Source organism: Sphaerodactylus townsendi, linkage group LG11 (genome assembly GCF_021028975.2).
Source record: "Sphaerodactylus townsendi isolate TG3544 linkage group LG11, MPM_Stown_v2.3, whole genome shotgun sequence".
Taxonomy (NCBI): Eukaryota; Metazoa; Chordata; class Lepidosauria; order Squamata; family Sphaerodactylidae; genus Sphaerodactylus; species Sphaerodactylus townsendi.
The window spans coordinates 1,825,709-1,842,616 of NC_059435.1; positions in this window are offsets into that span (position 1 = coordinate 1,825,709).

The following is a 16,908-nucleotide window of genomic DNA, read 5'->3' on the forward strand; positions in this document are numbered from 1 at the left end:
CCCACCCCCCCCCCCCCCCACCCCCCCCCCCCCCCACCCCCCCCCCCCCCCACCCCCCCCCCCCCCCACCCCCCCCCCCCCCCACCCCCCCCCCCCCCCACCCCCCCCCCCCCCCACCCCCCCCCCCCCCCACCCCCCCCCCCCCCCACCCCCCCCCCCCCCCACCCCCCCCCCCCCCCACCCCCCCCCCCCCCCACCCCCCCCCCCCCCCACCCCCCCCCCCCCCCACCCCCCCCCCCCCCCACCCCCCCCCCCCCCCACCCCCCCCCCCCCCCACCCCCCCCCCCCCCCACCCCCCCCCCCCCCCACCCCCCCCCCCCCCCACCCCCCCCCCCCCCCACCCCCCCCCCCCCCCACCCCCCCCCCCCCCCACCCCCCCCCCCCCCCACCCCCCCCCCCCCCCACCCCCCCCCCCCCCCACCCCCCCCCCCCCCCACCCCCCCCCCCCCCCACCCCCCCCCCCCCCCACCCCCCCCCCCCCCCACCCCCCCCCCCCCCCACCCCCCCCCCCCCCCACCCCCCCCCCCCCCCACCCCCCCCCCCCCCCACCCCCCCCCCCCCCCACCCCCCCCCCCCCCCACCCCCCCCCCCCCCCACCCCCCCCCCCCCCCACCCCCCCCCCCCCCCACCCCCCCCCCCCCCCACCCCCCCCCCCCCCCACCCCCCCCCCCCCCCACCCCCCCCCCCCCCCACCCCCCCCCCCCCCCACCCCCCCCCCCCCCCACCCCCCCCCCCCCCCACCCCCCCCCCCCCCCACCCCCCCCCCCCCCCACCCCCCCCCCCCCCCACCCCCCCCCCCCCCCACCCCCCCCCCCCCCCACCCCCCCCCCCCCCCACCCCCCCCCCCCCCCACCCCCCCCCCCCCCCACCCCCCCCCCCCCCCACCCCCCCCCCCCCCCACCCCCCCCCCCCCCCACCCCCCCCCCCCCCCACCCCCCCCCCCCCCCACCCCCCCCCCCCCCCACCCCCCCCCCCCCCCACCCCCCCCCCCCCCCACCCCCCCCCCCCCCCACCCCCCCCCCCCCCCACCCCCCCCCCCCCCCACCCCCCCCCCCCCCCACCCCCCCCCCCCCCCACCCCCCCCCCCCCCCACCCCCCCCCCCCCCCACCCCCCCCCCCCCCCACCCCCCCCCCCCCCCACCCCCCCCCCCCCCCACCCCCCCCCCCCCCCACCCCCCCCCCCCCCCACCCCCCCCCCCCCCCACCCCCCCCCCCCCCCACCCCCCCCCCCCCCCACCCCCCCCCCCCCCCACCCCCCCCCCCCCCCACCCCCCCCCCCCCCCACCCCCCCCCCCCCCCACCCCCCCCCCCCCCCACCCCCCCCCCCCCCCACCCCCCCCCCCCCCCACCCCCCCCCCCCCCCACCCCCCCCCCCCCCCACCCCCCCCCCCCCCCACCCCCCCCCCCCCCCACCCCCCCCCCCCCCCACCCCCCCCCCCCCCCACCCCCCCCCCCCCCCACCCCCCCCCCCCCCCACCCCCCCCCCCCCCCACCCCCCCCCCCCCCCACCCCCCCCCCCCCCCACCCCCCCCCCCCCCCACCCCCCCCCCCCCCCACCCCCCCCCCCCCCCACCCCCCCCCCCCCCCACCCCCCCCCCCCCCCACCCCCCCCCCCCCCCACCCCCCCCCCCCCCCACCCCCCCCCCCCCCCACCCCCCCCCCCCCCCACCCCCCCCCCCCCCCACCCCCCCCCCCCCCCACCCCCCCCCCCCCCCACCCCCCCCCCCCCCCACCCCCCCCCCCCCCCACCCCCCCCCCCCCCCACCCCCCCCCCCCCCCACCCCCCCCCCCCCCCACCCCCCCCCCCCCCCACCCCCCCCCCCCCCCACCCCCCCCCCCCCCCACCCCCCCCCCCCCCCACCCCCCCCCCCCCCCACCCCCCCCCCCCCCCACCCCCCCCCCCCCCCACCCCCCCCCCCCCCCACCCCCCCCCCCCCCCACCCCCCCCCCCCCCCACCCCCCCCCCCCCCCACCCCCCCCCCCCCCCACCCCCCCCCCCCCCCACCCCCCCCCCCCCCCACCCCCCCCCCCCCCCACCCCCCCCCCCCCCCACCCCCCCCCCCCCCCACCCCCCCCCCCCCCCACCCCCCCCCCCCCCCACCCCCCCCCCCCCCCACCCCCCCCCCCCCCCACCCCCCCCCCCCCCCACCCCCCCCCCCCCCCACCCCCCCCCCCCCCCACCCCCCCCCCCCCCCACCCCCCCCCCCCCCCACCCCCCCCCCCCCCCACCCCCCCCCCCCCCCACCCCCCCCCCCCCCCACCCCCCCCCCCCCCCACCCCCCCCCCCCCCCACCCCCCCCCCCCCCCACCCCCCCCCCCCCCCACCCCCCCCCCCCCCCACCCCCCCCCCCCCCCACCCCCCCCCCCCCCCACCCCCCCCCCCCCCCACCCCCCCCCCCCCCCACCCCCCCCCCCCCCCACCCCCCCCCCCCCCCACCCCCCCCCCCCCCCACCCCCCCCCCCCCCCACCCCCCCCCCCCCCCACCCCCCCCCCCCCCCACCCCCCCCCCCCCCCACCCCCCCCCCCCCCCACCCCCCCCCCCCCCCACCCCCCCCCCCCCCCACCCCCCCCCCCCCCCACCCCCCCCCCCCCCCACCCCCCCCCCCCCCCACCCCCCCCCCCCCCCACCCCCCCCCCCCCCCACCCCCCCCCCCCCCCACCCCCCCCCCCCCCCACCCCCCCCCCCCCCCACCCCCCCCCCCCCCCACCCCCCCCCCCCCCCACCCCCCCCCCCCCCCACCCCCCCCCCCCCCCACCCCCCCCCCCCCCCACCCCCCCCCCCCCCCACCCCCCCCCCCCCCCACCCCCCCCCCCCCCCACCCCCCCCCCCCCCCACCCCCCCCCCCCCCCACCCCCCCCCCCCCCCACCCCCCCCCCCCCCCACCCCCCCCCCCCCCCACCCCCCCCCCCCCCCACCCCCCCCCCCCCCCACCCCCCCCCCCCCCCACCCCCCCCCCCCCCCACCCCCCCCCCCCCCCACCCCCCCCCCCCCCCACCCCCCCCCCCCCCCACCCCCCCCCCCCCCCACCCCCCCCCCCCCCCACCCCCCCCCCCCCCCACCCCCCCCCCCCCCCACCCCCCCCCCCCCCCACCCCCCCCCCCCCCCACCCCCCCCCCCCCCCACCCCCCCCCCCCCCCACCCCCCCCCCCCCCCACCCCCCCCCCCCCCCACCCCCCCCCCCCCCCACCCCCCCCCCCCCCCACCCCCCCCCCCCCCCACCCCCCCCCCCCCCCACCCCCCCCCCCCCCCACCCCCCCCCCCCCCCACCCCCCCCCCCCCCCACCCCCCCCCCCCCCCACCCCCCCCCCCCCCCACCCCCCCCCCCCCCCACCCCCCCCCCCCCCCACCCCCCCCCCCCCCCACCCCCCCCCCCCCCCACCCCCCCCCCCCCCCACCCCCCCCCCCCCCCACCCCCCCCCCCCCCCACCCCCCCCCCCCCCCACCCCCCCCCCCCCCCACCCCCCCCCCCCCCCACCCCCCCCCCCCCCCACCCCCCCCCCCCCCCACCCCCCCCCCCCCCCACCCCCCCCCCCCCCCACCCCCCCCCCCCCCCACCCCCCCCCCCCCCCACCCCCCCCCCCCCCCACCCCCCCCCCCCCCCACCCCCCCCCCCCCCCACCCCCCCCCCCCCCCACCCCCCCCCCCCCCCACCCCCCCCCCCCCCCACCCCCCCCCCCCCCCACCCCCCCCCCCCCCCACCCCCCCCCCCCCCCACCCCCCCCCCCCCCCACCCCCCCCCCCCCCCACCCCCCCCCCCCCCCACCCCCCCCCCCCCCCACCCCCCCCCCCCCCCACCCCCCCCCCCCCCCACCCCCCCCCCCCCCCACCCCCCCCCCCCCCCACCCCCCCCCCCCCCCACCCCCCCCCCCCCCCACCCCCCCCCCCCCCCACCCCCCCCCCCCCCCACCCCCCCCCCCCCCCACCCCCCCCCCCCCCCACCCCCCCCCCCCCCCACCCCCCCCCCCCCCCACCCCCCCCCCCCCCCACCCCCCCCCCCCCCCACCCCCCCCCCCCCCCACCCCCCCCCCCCCCCACCCCCCCCCCCCCCCACCCCCCCCCCCCCCCACCCCCCCCCCCCCCCACCCCCCCCCCCCCCCACCCCCCCCCCCCCCCACCCCCCCCCCCCCCCACCCCCCCCCCCCCCCACCCCCCCCCCCCCCCACCCCCCCCCCCCCCCACCCCCCCCCCCCCCCACCCCCCCCCCCCCCCACCCCCCCCCCCCCCCACCCCCCCCCCCCCCCACCCCCCCCCCCCCCCACCCCCCCCCCCCCCCACCCCCCCCCCCCCCCACCCCCCCCCCCCCCCACCCCCCCCCCCCCCCACCCCCCCCCCCCCCCACCCCCCCCCCCCCCCACCCCCCCCCCCCCCCACCCCCCCCCCCCCCCACCCCCCCCCCCCCCCACCCCCCCCCCCCCCCACCCCCCCCCCCCCCCACCCCCCCCCCCCCCCACCCCCCCCCCCCCCCACCCCCCCCCCCCCCCACCCCCCCCCCCCCCCACCCCCCCCCCCCCCCACCCCCCCCCCCCCCCACCCCCCCCCCCCCCCACCCCCCCCCCCCCCCACCCCCCCCCCCCCCCACCCCCCCCCCCCCCCACCCCCCCCCCCCCCCACCCCCCCCCCCCCCCACCCCCCCCCCCCCCCACCCCCCCCCCCCCCCACCCCCCCCCCCCCCCACCCCCCCCCCCCCCCACCCCCCCCCCCCCCCACCCCCCCCCCCCCCCACCCCCCCCCCCCCCCACCCCCCCCCCCCCCCACCCCCCCCCCCCCCCACCCCCCCCCCCCCCCACCCCCCCCCCCCCCCACCCCCCCCCCCCCCCACCCCCCCCCCCCCCCACCCCCCCCCCCCCCCACCCCCCCCCCCCCCCACCCCCCCCCCCCCCCACCCCCCCCCCCCCCCACCCCCCCCCCCCCCCACCCCCCCCCCCCCCCACCCCCCCCCCCCCCCACCCCCCCCCCCCCCCACCCCCCCCCCCCCCCACCCCCCCCCCCCCCCACCCCCCCCCCCCCCCACCCCCCCCCCCCCCCACCCCCCCCCCCCCCCACCCCCCCCCCCCCCCACCCCCCCCCCCCCCCACCCCCCCCCCCCCCCACCCCCCCCCCCCCCCACCCCCCCCCCCCCCCACCCCCCCCCCCCCCCACCCCCCCCCCCCCCCACCCCCCCCCCCCCCCACCCCCCCCCCCCCCCACCCCCCCCCCCCCCCACCCCCCCCCCCCCCCACCCCCCCCCCCCCCCACCCCCCCCCCCCCCCACCCCCCCCCCCCCCCACCCCCCCCCCCCCCCACCCCCCCCCCCCCCCACCCCCCCCCCCCCCCACCCCCCCCCCCCCCCACCCCCCCCCCCCCCCACCCCCCCCCCCCCCCACCCCCCCCCCCCCCCACCCCCCCCCCCCCCCACCCCCCCCCCCCCCCACCCCCCCCCCCCCCCACCCCCCCCCCCCCCCACCCCCCCCCCCCCCCACCCCCCCCCCCCCCCACCCCCCCCCCCCCCCACCCCCCCCCCCCCCCACCCCCCCCCCCCCCCACCCCCCCCCCCCCCCACCCCCCCCCCCCCCCACCCCCCCCCCCCCCCACCCCCCCCCCCCCCCACCCCCCCCCCCCCCCACCCCCCCCCCCCCCCACCCCCCCCCCCCCCCACCCCCCCCCCCCCCCACCCCCCCCCCCCCCCACCCCCCCCCCCCCCCACCCCCCCCCCCCCCCACCCCCCCCCCCCCCCACCCCCCCCCCCCCCCACCCCCCCCCCCCCCCACCCCCCCCCCCCCCCACCCCCCCCCCCCCCCACCCCCCCCCCCCCCCACCCCCCCCCCCCCCCACCCCCCCCCCCCCCCACCCCCCCCCCCCCCCACCCCCCCCCCCCCCCACCCCCCCCCCCCCCCACCCCCCCCCCCCCCCACCCCCCCCCCCCCCCACCCCCCCCCCCCCCCACCCCCCCCCCCCCCCACCCCCCCCCCCCCCCACCCCCCCCCCCCCCCACCCCCCCCCCCCCCCACCCCCCCCCCCCCCCACCCCCCCCCCCCCCCACCCCCCCCCCCCCCCACCCCCCCCCCCCCCCACCCCCCCCCCCCCCCACCCCCCCCCCCCCCCACCCCCCCCCCCCCCCACCCCCCCCCCCCCCCACCCCCCCCCCCCCCCACCCCCCCCCCCCCCCACCCCCCCCCCCCCCCACCCCCCCCCCCCCCCACCCCCCCCCCCCCCCACCCCCCCCCCCCCCCACCCCCCCCCCCCCCCACCCCCCCCCCCCCCCACCCCCCCCCCCCCCCACCCCCCCCCCCCCCCACCCCCCCCCCCCCCCACCCCCCCCCCCCCCCACCCCCCCCCCCCCCCACCCCCCCCCCCCCCCACCCCCCCCCCCCCCCACCCCCCCCCCCCCCCACCCCCCCCCCCCCCCACCCCCCCCCCCCCCCACCCCCCCCCCCCCCCACCCCCCCCCCCCCCCACCCCCCCCCCCCCCCACCCCCCCCCCCCCCCACCCCCCCCCCCCCCCACCCCCCCCCCCCCCCACCCCCCCCCCCCCCCACCCCCCCCCCCCCCCACCCCCCCCCCCCCCCACCCCCCCCCCCCCCCACCCCCCCCCCCCCCCACCCCCCCCCCCCCCCACCCCCCCCCCCCCCCACCCCCCCCCCCCCCCACCCCCCCCCCCCCCCACCCCCCCCCCCCCCCACCCCCCCCCCCCCCCACCCCCCCCCCCCCCCACCCCCCCCCCCCCCCACCCCCCCCCCCCCCCACCCCCCCCCCCCCCCACCCCCCCCCCCCCCCACCCCCCCCCCCCCCCACCCCCCCCCCCCCCCACCCCCCCCCCCCCCCACCCCCCCCCCCCCCCACCCCCCCCCCCCCCCACCCCCCCCCCCCCCCACCCCCCCCCCCCCCCACCCCCCCCCCCCCCCACCCCCCCCCCCCCCCACCCCCCCCCCCCCCCACCCCCCCCCCCCCCCACCCCCCCCCCCCCCCACCCCCCCCCCCCCCCACCCCCCCCCCCCCCCACCCCCCCCCCCCCCCACCCCCCCCCCCCCCCACCCCCCCCCCCCCCCACCCCCCCCCCCCCCCACCCCCCCCCCCCCCCACCCCCCCCCCCCCCCACCCCCCCCCCCCCCCACCCCCCCCCCCCCCCACCCCCCCCCCCCCCCACCCCCCCCCCCCCCCACCCCCCCCCCCCCCCACCCCCCCCCCCCCCCACCCCCCCCCCCCCCCACCCCCCCCCCCCCCCACCCCCCCCCCCCCCCACCCCCCCCCCCCCCCACCCCCCCCCCCCCCCACCCCCCCCCCCCCCCACCCCCCCCCCCCCCCACCCCCCCCCCCCCCCACCCCCCCCCCCCCCCACCCCCCCCCCCCCCCACCCCCCCCCCCCCCCACCCCCCCCCCCCCCCACCCCCCCCCCCCCCCACCCCCCCCCCCCCCCACCCCCCCCCCCCCCCACCCCCCCCCCCCCCCACCCCCCCCCCCCCCCACCCCCCCCCCCCCCCACCCCCCCCCCCCCCCACCCCCCCCCCCCCCCACCCCCCCCCCCCCCCACCCCCCCCCCCCCCCACCCCCCCCCCCCCCCACCCCCCCCCCCCCCCACCCCCCCCCCCCCCCACCCCCCCCCCCCCCCACCCCCCCCCCCCCCCACCCCCCCCCCCCCCCACCCCCCCCCCCCCCCACCCCCCCCCCCCCCCACCCCCCCCCCCCCCCACCCCCCCCCCCCCCCACCCCCCCCCCCCCCCACCCCCCCCCCCCCCCACCCCCCCCCCCCCCCACCCCCCCCCCCCCCCACCCCCCCCCCCCCCCACCCCCCCCCCCCCCCACCCCCCCCCCCCCCCACCCCCCCCCCCCCCCACCCCCCCCCCCCCCCACCCCCCCCCCCCCCCACCCCCCCCCCCCCCCACCCCCCCCCCCCCCCACCCCCCCCCCCCCCCACCCCCCCCCCCCCCCACCCCCCCCCCCCCCCACCCCCCCCCCCCCCCACCCCCCCCCCCCCCCACCCCCCCCCCCCCCCACCCCCCCCCCCCCCCACCCCCCCCCCCCCCCACCCCCCCCCCCCCCCACCCCCCCCCCCCCCCACCCCCCCCCCCCCCCACCCCCCCCCCCCCCCACCCCCCCCCCCCCCCACCCCCCCCCCCCCCCACCCCCCCCCCCCCCCACCCCCCCCCCCCCCCACCCCCCCCCCCCCCCACCCCCCCCCCCCCCCACCCCCCCCCCCCCCCACCCCCCCCCCCCCCCACCCCCCCCCCCCCCCACCCCCCCCCCCCCCCACCCCCCCCCCCCCCCACCCCCCCCCCCCCCCACCCCCCCCCCCCCCCACCCCCCCCCCCCCCCACCCCCCCCCCCCCCCACCCCCCCCCCCCCCCACCCCCCCCCCCCCCCACCCCCCCCCCCCCCCACCCCCCCCCCCCCCCACCCCCCCCCCCCCCCACCCCCCCCCCCCCCCACCCCCCCCCCCCCCCACCCCCCCCCCCCCCCACCCCCCCCCCCCCCCACCCCCCCCCCCCCCCACCCCCCCCCCCCCCCACCCCCCCCCCCCCCCACCCCCCCCCCCCCCCACCCCCCCCCCCCCCCACCCCCCCCCCCCCCCACCCCCCCCCCCCCCCACCCCCCCCCCCCCCCACCCCCCCCCCCCCCCACCCCCCCCCCCCCCCACCCCCCCCCCCCCCCACCCCCCCCCCCCCCCACCCCCCCCCCCCCCCACCCCCCCCCCCCCCCACCCCCCCCCCCCCCCACCCCCCCCCCCCCCCACCCCCCCCCCCCCCCACCCCCCCCCCCCCCCACCCCCCCCCCCCCCCACCCCCCCCCCCCCCCACCCCCCCCCCCCCCCACCCCCCCCCCCCCCCACCCCCCCCCCCCCCCACCCCCCCCCCCCCCCACCCCCCCCCCCCCCCACCCCCCCCCCCCCCCACCCCCCCCCCCCCCCACCCCCCCCCCCCCCCACCCCCCCCCCCCCCCACCCCCCCCCCCCCCCACCCCCCCCCCCCCCCACCCCCCCCCCCCCCCACCCCCCCCCCCCCCCACCCCCCCCCCCCCCCACCCCCCCCCCCCCCCACCCCCCCCCCCCCCCACCCCCCCCCCCCCCCACCCCCCCCCCCCCCCACCCCCCCCCCCCCCCACCCCCCCCCCCCCCCACCCCCCCCCCCCCCCACCCCCCCCCCCCCCCACCCCCCCCCCCCCCCACCCCCCCCCCCCCCCACCCCCCCCCCCCCCCACCCCCCCCCCCCCCCACCCCCCCCCCCCCCCACCCCCCCCCCCCCCCACCCCCCCCCCCCCCCACCCCCCCCCCCCCCCACCCCCCCCCCCCCCCACCCCCCCCCCCCCCCACCCCCCCCCCCCCCCACCCCCCCCCCCCCCCACCCCCCCCCCCCCCCACCCCCCCCCCCCCCCACCCCCCCCCCCCCCCACCCCCCCCCCCCCCCACCCCCCCCCCCCCCCACCCCCCCCCCCCCCCACCCCCCCCCCCCCCCACCCCCCCCCCCCCCCACCCCCCCCCCCCCCCACCCCCCCCCCCCCCCACCCCCCCCCCCCCCCACCCCCCCCCCCCCCCACCCCCCCCCCCCCCCACCCCCCCCCCCCCCCACCCCCCCCCCCCCCCACCCCCCCCCCCCCCCACCCCCCCCCCCCCCCACCCCCCCCCCCCCCCACCCCCCCCCCCCCCCACCCCCCCCCCCCCCCACCCCCCCCCCCCCCCACCCCCCCCCCCCCCCACCCCCCCCCCCCCCCACCCCCCCCCCCCCCCACCCCCCCCCCCCCCCACCCCCCCCCCCCCCCACCCCCCCCCCCCCCCACCCCCCCCCCCCCCCACCCCCCCCCCCCCCCACCCCCCCCCCCCCCCACCCCCCCCCCCCCCCACCCCCCCCCCCCCCCACCCCCCCCCCCCCCCACCCCCCCCCCCCCCCACCCCCCCCCCCCCCCACCCCCCCCCCCCCCCACCCCCCCCCCCCCCCACCCCCCCCCCCCCCCACCCCCCCCCCCCCCCACCCCCCCCCCCCCCCACCCCCCCCCCCCCCCACCCCCCCCCCCCCCCACCCCCCCCCCCCCCCACCCCCCCCCCCCCCCACCCCCCCCCCCCCCCACCCCCCCCCCCCCCCACCCCCCCCCCCCCCCACCCCCCCCCCCCCCCACCCCCCCCCCCCCCCACCCCCCCCCCCCCCCACCCCCCCCCCCCCCCACCCCCCCCCCCCCCCACCCCCCCCCCCCCCCACCCCCCCCCCCCCCCACCCCCCCCCCCCCCCACCCCCCCCCCCCCCCACCCCCCCCCCCCCCCACCCCCCCCCCCCCCCACCCCCCCCCCCCCCCACCCCCCCCCCCCCCCACCCCCCCCCCCCCCCACCCCCCCCCCCCCCCACCCCCCCCCCCCCCCACCCCCCCCCCCCCCCACCCCCCCCCCCCCCCACCCCCCCCCCCCCCCACCCCCCCCCCCCCCCACCCCCCCCCCCCCCCACCCCCCCCCCCCCCCACCCCCCCCCCCCCCCACCCCCCCCCCCCCCCACCCCCCCCCCCCCCCACCCCCCCCCCCCCCCACCCCCCCCCCCCCCCACCCCCCCCCCCCCCCACCCCCCCCCCCCCCCACCCCCCCCCCCCCCCACCCCCCCCCCCCCCCACCCCCCCCCCCCCCCACCCCCCCCCCCCCCCACCCCCCCCCCCCCCCACCCCCCCCCCCCCCCACCCCCCCCCCCCCCCACCCCCCCCCCCCCCCACCCCCCCCCCCCCCCACCCCCCCCCCCCCCCACCCCCCCCCCCCCCCACCCCCCCCCCCCCCCACCCCCCCCCCCCCCCACCCCCCCCCCCCCCCACCCCCCCCCCCCCCCACCCCCCCCCCCCCCCACCCCCCCCCCCCCCCACCCCCCCCCCCCCCCACCCCCCCCCCCCCCCACCCCCCCCCCCCCCCACCCCCCCCCCCCCCCACCCCCCCCCCCCCCCACCCCCCCCCCCCCCCACCCCCCCCCCCCCCCACCCCCCCCCCCCCCCACCCCCCCCCCCCCCCACCCCCCCCCCCCCCCACCCCCCCCCCCCCCCACCCCCCCCCCCCCCCACCCCCCCCCCCCCCCACCCCCCCCCCCCCCCACCCCCCCCCCCCCCCACCCCCCCCCCCCCCCACCCCCCCCCCCCCCCACCCCCCCCCCCCCCCACCCCCCCCCCCCCCCACCCCCCCCCCCCCCCACCCCCCCCCCCCCCCACCCCCCCCCCCCCCCACCCCCCCCCCCCCCCACCCCCCCCCCCCCCCACCCCCCCCCCCCCCCACCCCCCCCCCCCCCCACCCCCCCCCCCCCCCACCCCCCCCCCCCCCCACCCCCCCCCCCCCCCACCCCCCCCCCCCCCCACCCCCCCCCCCCCCCACCCCCCCCCCCCCCCACCCCCCCCCCCCCCCACCCCCCCCCCCCCCCACCCCCCCCCCCCCCCACCCCCCCCCCCCCCCACCCCCCCCCCCCCCCACCCCCCCCCCCCCCCACCCCCCCCCCCCCCCACCCCCCCCCCCCCCCACCCCCCCCCCCCCCCACCCCCCCCCCCCCCCACCCCCCCCCCCCCCCACCCCCCCCCCCCCCCACCCCCCCCCCCCCCCACCCCCCCCCCCCCCCACCCCCCCCCCCCCCCACCCCCCCCCCCCCCCACCCCCCCCCCCCCCCACCCCCCCCCCCCCCCACCCCCCCCCCCCCCCACCCCCCCCCCCCCCCACCCCCCCCCCCCCCCACCCCCCCCCCCCCCCACCCCCCCCCCCCCCCACCCCCCCCCCCCCCCACCCCCCCCCCCCCCCACCCCCCCCCCCCCCCACCCCCCCCCCCCCCCACCCCCCCCCCCCCCCACCCCCCCCCCCCCCCACCCCCCCCCCCCCCCACCCCCCCCCCCCCCCACCCCCCCCCCCCCCCACCCCCCCCCCCCCCCACCCCCCCCCCCCCCCACCCCCCCCCCCCCCCACCCCCCCCCCCCCCCACCCCCCCCCCCCCCCACCCCCCCCCCCCCCCACCCCCCCCCCCCCCCACCCCCCCCCCCCCCCACCCCCCCCCCCCCCCACCCCCCCCCCCCCCCACCCCCCCCCCCCCCCACCCCCCCCCCCCCCCACCCCCCCCCCCCCCCACCCCCCCCCCCCCCCACCCCCCCCCCCCCCCACCCCCCCCCCCCCCCACCCCCCCCCCCCCCCACCCCCCCCCCCCCCCACCCCCCCCCCCCCCCACCCCCCCCCCCCCCCACCCCCCCCCCCCCCCACCCCCCCCCCCCCCCACCCCCCCCCCCCCCCACCCCCCCCCCCCCCCACCCCCCCCCCCCCCCACCCCCCCCCCCCCCCACCCCCCCCCCCCCCCACCCCCCCCCCCCCCCACCCCCCCCCCCCCCCACCCCCCCCCCCCCCCACCCCCCCCCCCCCCCACCCCCCCCCCCCCCCACCCCCCCCCCCCCCCACCCCCCCCCCCCCCCACCCCCCCCCCCCCCCACCCCCCCCCCCCCCCACCCCCCCCCCCCCCCACCCCCCCCCCCCCCCACCCCCCCCCCCCCCCACCCCCCCCCCCCCCCACCCCCCCCCCCCCCCACCCCCCCCCCCCCCCACCCCCCCCCCCCCCCACCCCCCCCCCCCCCCACCCCCCCCCCCCCCCACCCCCCCCCCCCCCCACCCCCCCCCCCCCCCACCCCCCCCCCCCCCCACCCCCCCCCCCCCCCACCCCCCCCCCCCCCCACCCCCCCCCCCCCCCACCCCCCCCCCCCCCCACCCCCCCCCCCCCCCACCCCCCCCCCCCCCCACCCCCCCCCCCCCCCACCCCCCCCCCCCCCCACCCCCCCCCCCCCCCACCCCCCCCCCCCCCCACCCCCCCCCCCCCCCACCCCCCCCCCCCCCCACCCCCCCCCCCCCCCACCCCCCCCCCCCCCCACCCCCCCCCCCCCCCACCCCCCCCCCCCCCCACCCCCCCCCCCCCCCACCCCCCCCCCCCCCCACCCCCCCCCCCCCCCACCCCCCCCCCCCCCCACCCCCCCCCCCCCCCACCCCCCCCCCCCCCCACCCCCCCCCCCCCCCACCCCCCCCCCCCCCCACCCCCCCCCCCCCCCACCCCCCCCCCCCCCCACCCCCCCCCCCCCCCACCCCCCCCCCCCCCCACCCCCCCCCCCCCCCACCCCCCCCCCCCCCCACCCCCCCCCCCCCCCACCCCCCCCCCCCCCCACCCCCCCCCCCCCCCACCCCCCCCCCCCCCCACCCCCCCCCCCCCCCACCCCCCCCCCCCCCCACCCCCCCCCCCCCCCACCCCCCCCCCCCCCCACCCCCCCCCCCCCCCACCCCCCCCCCCCCCCACCCCCCCCCCCCCCCACCCCCCCCCCCCCCCACCCCCCCCCCCCCCCACCCCCCCCCCCCCCCACCCCCCCCCCCCCCCACCCCCCCCCCCCCCCACCCCCCCCCCCCCCCACCCCCCCCCCCCCCCACCCCCCCCCCCCCCCACCCCCCCCCCCCCCCACCCCCCCCCCCCCCCACCCCCCCCCCCCCCCACCCCCCCCCCCCCCCACCCCCCCCCCCCCCCACCCCCCCCCCCCCCCACCCCCCCCCCCCCCCACCCCCCCCCCCCCCCACCCCCCCCCCCCCCCACCCCCCCCCCCCCCCACCCCCCCCCCCCCCCACCCCCCCCCCCCCCCACCCCCCCCCCCCCCCACCCCCCCCCCCCCCCACCCCCCCCCCCCCCCACCCCCCCCCCCCCCCACCCCCCCCCCCCCCCACCCCCCCCCCCCCCCACCCCCCCCCCCCCCCACCCCCCCCCCCCCCCACCCCCCCCCCCCCCCACCCCCCCCCCCCCCCACCCCCCCCCCCCCCCACCCCCCCCCCCCCCCACCCCCCCCCCCCCCCACCCCCCCCCCCCCCCACCCCCCCCCCCCCCCACCCCCCCCCCCCCCCACCCCCCCCCCCCCCCACCCCCCCCCCCCCCCACCCCCCCCCCCCCCCACCCCCCCCCCCCCCCACCCCCCCCCCCCCCCACCCCCCCCCCCCCCCACCCCCCCCCCCCCCCACCCCCCCCCCCCCCCACCCCCCCCCCCCCCCACCCCCCCCCCCCCCCACCCCCCCCCCCCCCCACCCCCCCCCCCCCCCACCCCCCCCCCCCCCCACCCCCCCCCCCCCCCACCCCCCCCCCCCCCCACCCCCCCCCCCCCCCACCCCCCCCCCCCCCCACCCCCCCCCCCCCCCACCCCCCCCCCCCCCCACCCCCCCCCCCCCCCACCCCCCCCCCCCCCCACCCCCCCCCCCCCCCACCCCCACTACATAATTTGGTATCATCTAGAAAACTTGGCCACCATGCTACCCACCCCTACTTCCAGGTCATTTATGAATAGGTTTAAGAGCACTGGTCCCAAAACGGATCCTTGGGGGACACCACTCCTTACATCTCTCCATTGTGAGGTCACAGCTGCTTCCATGCTTCCTGTTTACCAGCCAGTTTTTTCCCAATCCCATGGGAGGGACTTCCCCCTCTTGTTGTGAGTTGCTGGGACACCAAGTAGTCTCTGGTGAGGAACTTTGTCAAAAGCCTTTTGGAAATCCAAGTAGACAATGTCCACTGGTTCCCCCTTATCCACATGCCTGTTTACACCCTCAAAGAACTCTAGTAAGTTTGTAAGGCAGGATTTGCCTCTGCAAAAGCCATGCTGACTCTTTCTCAGCAGGTCTTGCTTTTCACCATGTTTAATAATTTTATCTTTAATGATAGATTCTACTAATTTACCAGGAACAGATGTGAAACTGTAATTTCCTGGATCCCCCCTAGTTCCTTTCTTAAAGATTGGTGTGTCATTGGCCATCTTCCAGTCTTCAGGGATGGAGCCTGATTTCAGGGATAAGTTGCATATTAAAGTGAGAAGATCAGCAATTTCATGCTTGAGCTCTTTAAGAACTCTTGGGTGAATGCAATCTGGGCCAGGGGATTTGGTAGCATTTAGTTTATCAATGGCTGCCAGAACTTCTTCCTTGTCCACCACTATCTTCGACAAGCAAACTCTTCTGGTATTTTACCCGAGCCGTACCCTGGTACCGTATATACCTCTCATCCCAACACCACGGATCTCTCATAAACATAACACTAATTCATTCTAACACAAACCAGAATGCTGGTCATTCACAAATGCTCAAACAGCTCATCTAGATTTGAGGGGTGGTGGTTGTCAGCATAAATGCTTGCAAAATAAAATCTTATCAATCACCTTTTAATGTTTGCTGCAACAGACTAGTCCAGATTCCCTCCTGGATTTGGCTGTTATTCTGACACCGGGATATCTGGATTAACATTTAAAAGCTTGAAGAGGAGAGACCTTGGGGAGGGCAGGAGCCGGCCTGCAGGGAGGCGAGGGGTTGGGGTTCAGTGGTGGGCCCCGCAGCAGCAGGCTGGCCCACCCAGGAGCCCAGAAGCTGGCCTGCCACTGCGGTGCCTGTCTGAACCGATGTCAGGATGCCTGTGGGATGCTGGGGCCGCTTGCATCTTTGGGGCTTGGGGATTGTAGTTGGATATTATGTAGTGTGTTTCTGCTCTTTTCCTCCAGCAGGTGCTGGTCAAAGCCAACTCCAACGGATTTGCATTTTATCTCTCACTGTATCTGCATATCACGTGCTTTTTGTTCGCTTGGGGGGGGTGCACCTGTTGATGACTTACTGACAGTTTGGGTGGGGGAAAGATCAGTTCTAGCTTTTTCATTGCTGTTAGCGAAGATGCTGAATAAAGGACTGTTTTAACAAGAGATTTTGTTTCCATCATTAGAATCTGACATTAAGCCAGAATTCCACTGTTAATGCGACTCTTCATGCTCACATCTACTGGCTGAAGTTTAGCATTTGAAATACATTATTGCTTTTCTTCAAGGAACTGTCTGGTCAGTTACTTTGTCTCCACCAGGCAGCTGGCTAAGCCCTGATTGAGGAGGGGACGCCTTCTGATTCCAGCAAGGCTGGTCGGCTGGGTCTGATACCCTTTGCAATGATAAATCAGGACTGACTGCCTGTGATCGGTACCTGGGAGTTGGTGCGAGTGGACAGTCGACTTCATCCCCTGTGCTGGGGGAAGGACTGGGAGCTACTGCAGCCCCTCGTTACCTGGCTGCCCCATTAACTGGAGTTACAGTGAGGCGTAAGCAAGCGTCAACTGGGCCTTCAGTCCCCTTGTTGGATTTGGACGAGGGGCCCGCCTGGGCCACGGCTTTGTTGGCGAAGGCACCAGCGGGAGCAATGGCGGGAGAACCTGAAATTAGAGACAGTACAGAGATGTGGCGCCATTTCCAGAGTCGAGAGGTGGTTTGGGAGAATGAATGGGCTGAATACCAGAGGGCATTGAACCAGATGCACCAGGATTTGATGGAGTTACACCTGGTGGTGGCCCGCATGGATGGAGTTACACCTGTGCAGCCTCCTGGTTTTCCAGCTCCACCACCATTTCCACTTCATCCACAGTACGGGTATCCCATGATGCCTTCTACAGGGTACCCGCAACTACCCCAAGCTCCCCGTGTGAGATTGATGGCTCGTTATGATGGTGTCCAGAAGAAACTAGTGCAAGTCAGTACTCATATGCAACTAGTTTCTAGTGCAAGTCAGTACTCATATGCAGCAATATGACCGTCAATATCAGAATGACTTGGAGCGAGTGTATGAGGTGGGATCCGCTCTAGATGATATAGCAGCCGAATAGTACATCCATCTGTTCCAGAGAGGGGCCCCTGAACTACGTGATTTTCAGGCATTTATGATGGCCCTGCGACGTCGGTTTGAAAGCCCATTTGTTGGGGAAGAGGCAAAGAAAGAGCTGATGATCATGATGTGCCAAGGGGCAATGCTATTTGTGGAATTTGTGGAGAACTTTCATACAGTGGCTAGTAAAATCCCTGATTGGGATGATCCGGTGAAAGTTTTTGTGTTCAAGCAAGCCTTGCATCCTGAATTGTTGAGGTGGTCACTCCAGCAGGATAGTCCCCAGACCTTAATGGAGTGGATCATGTT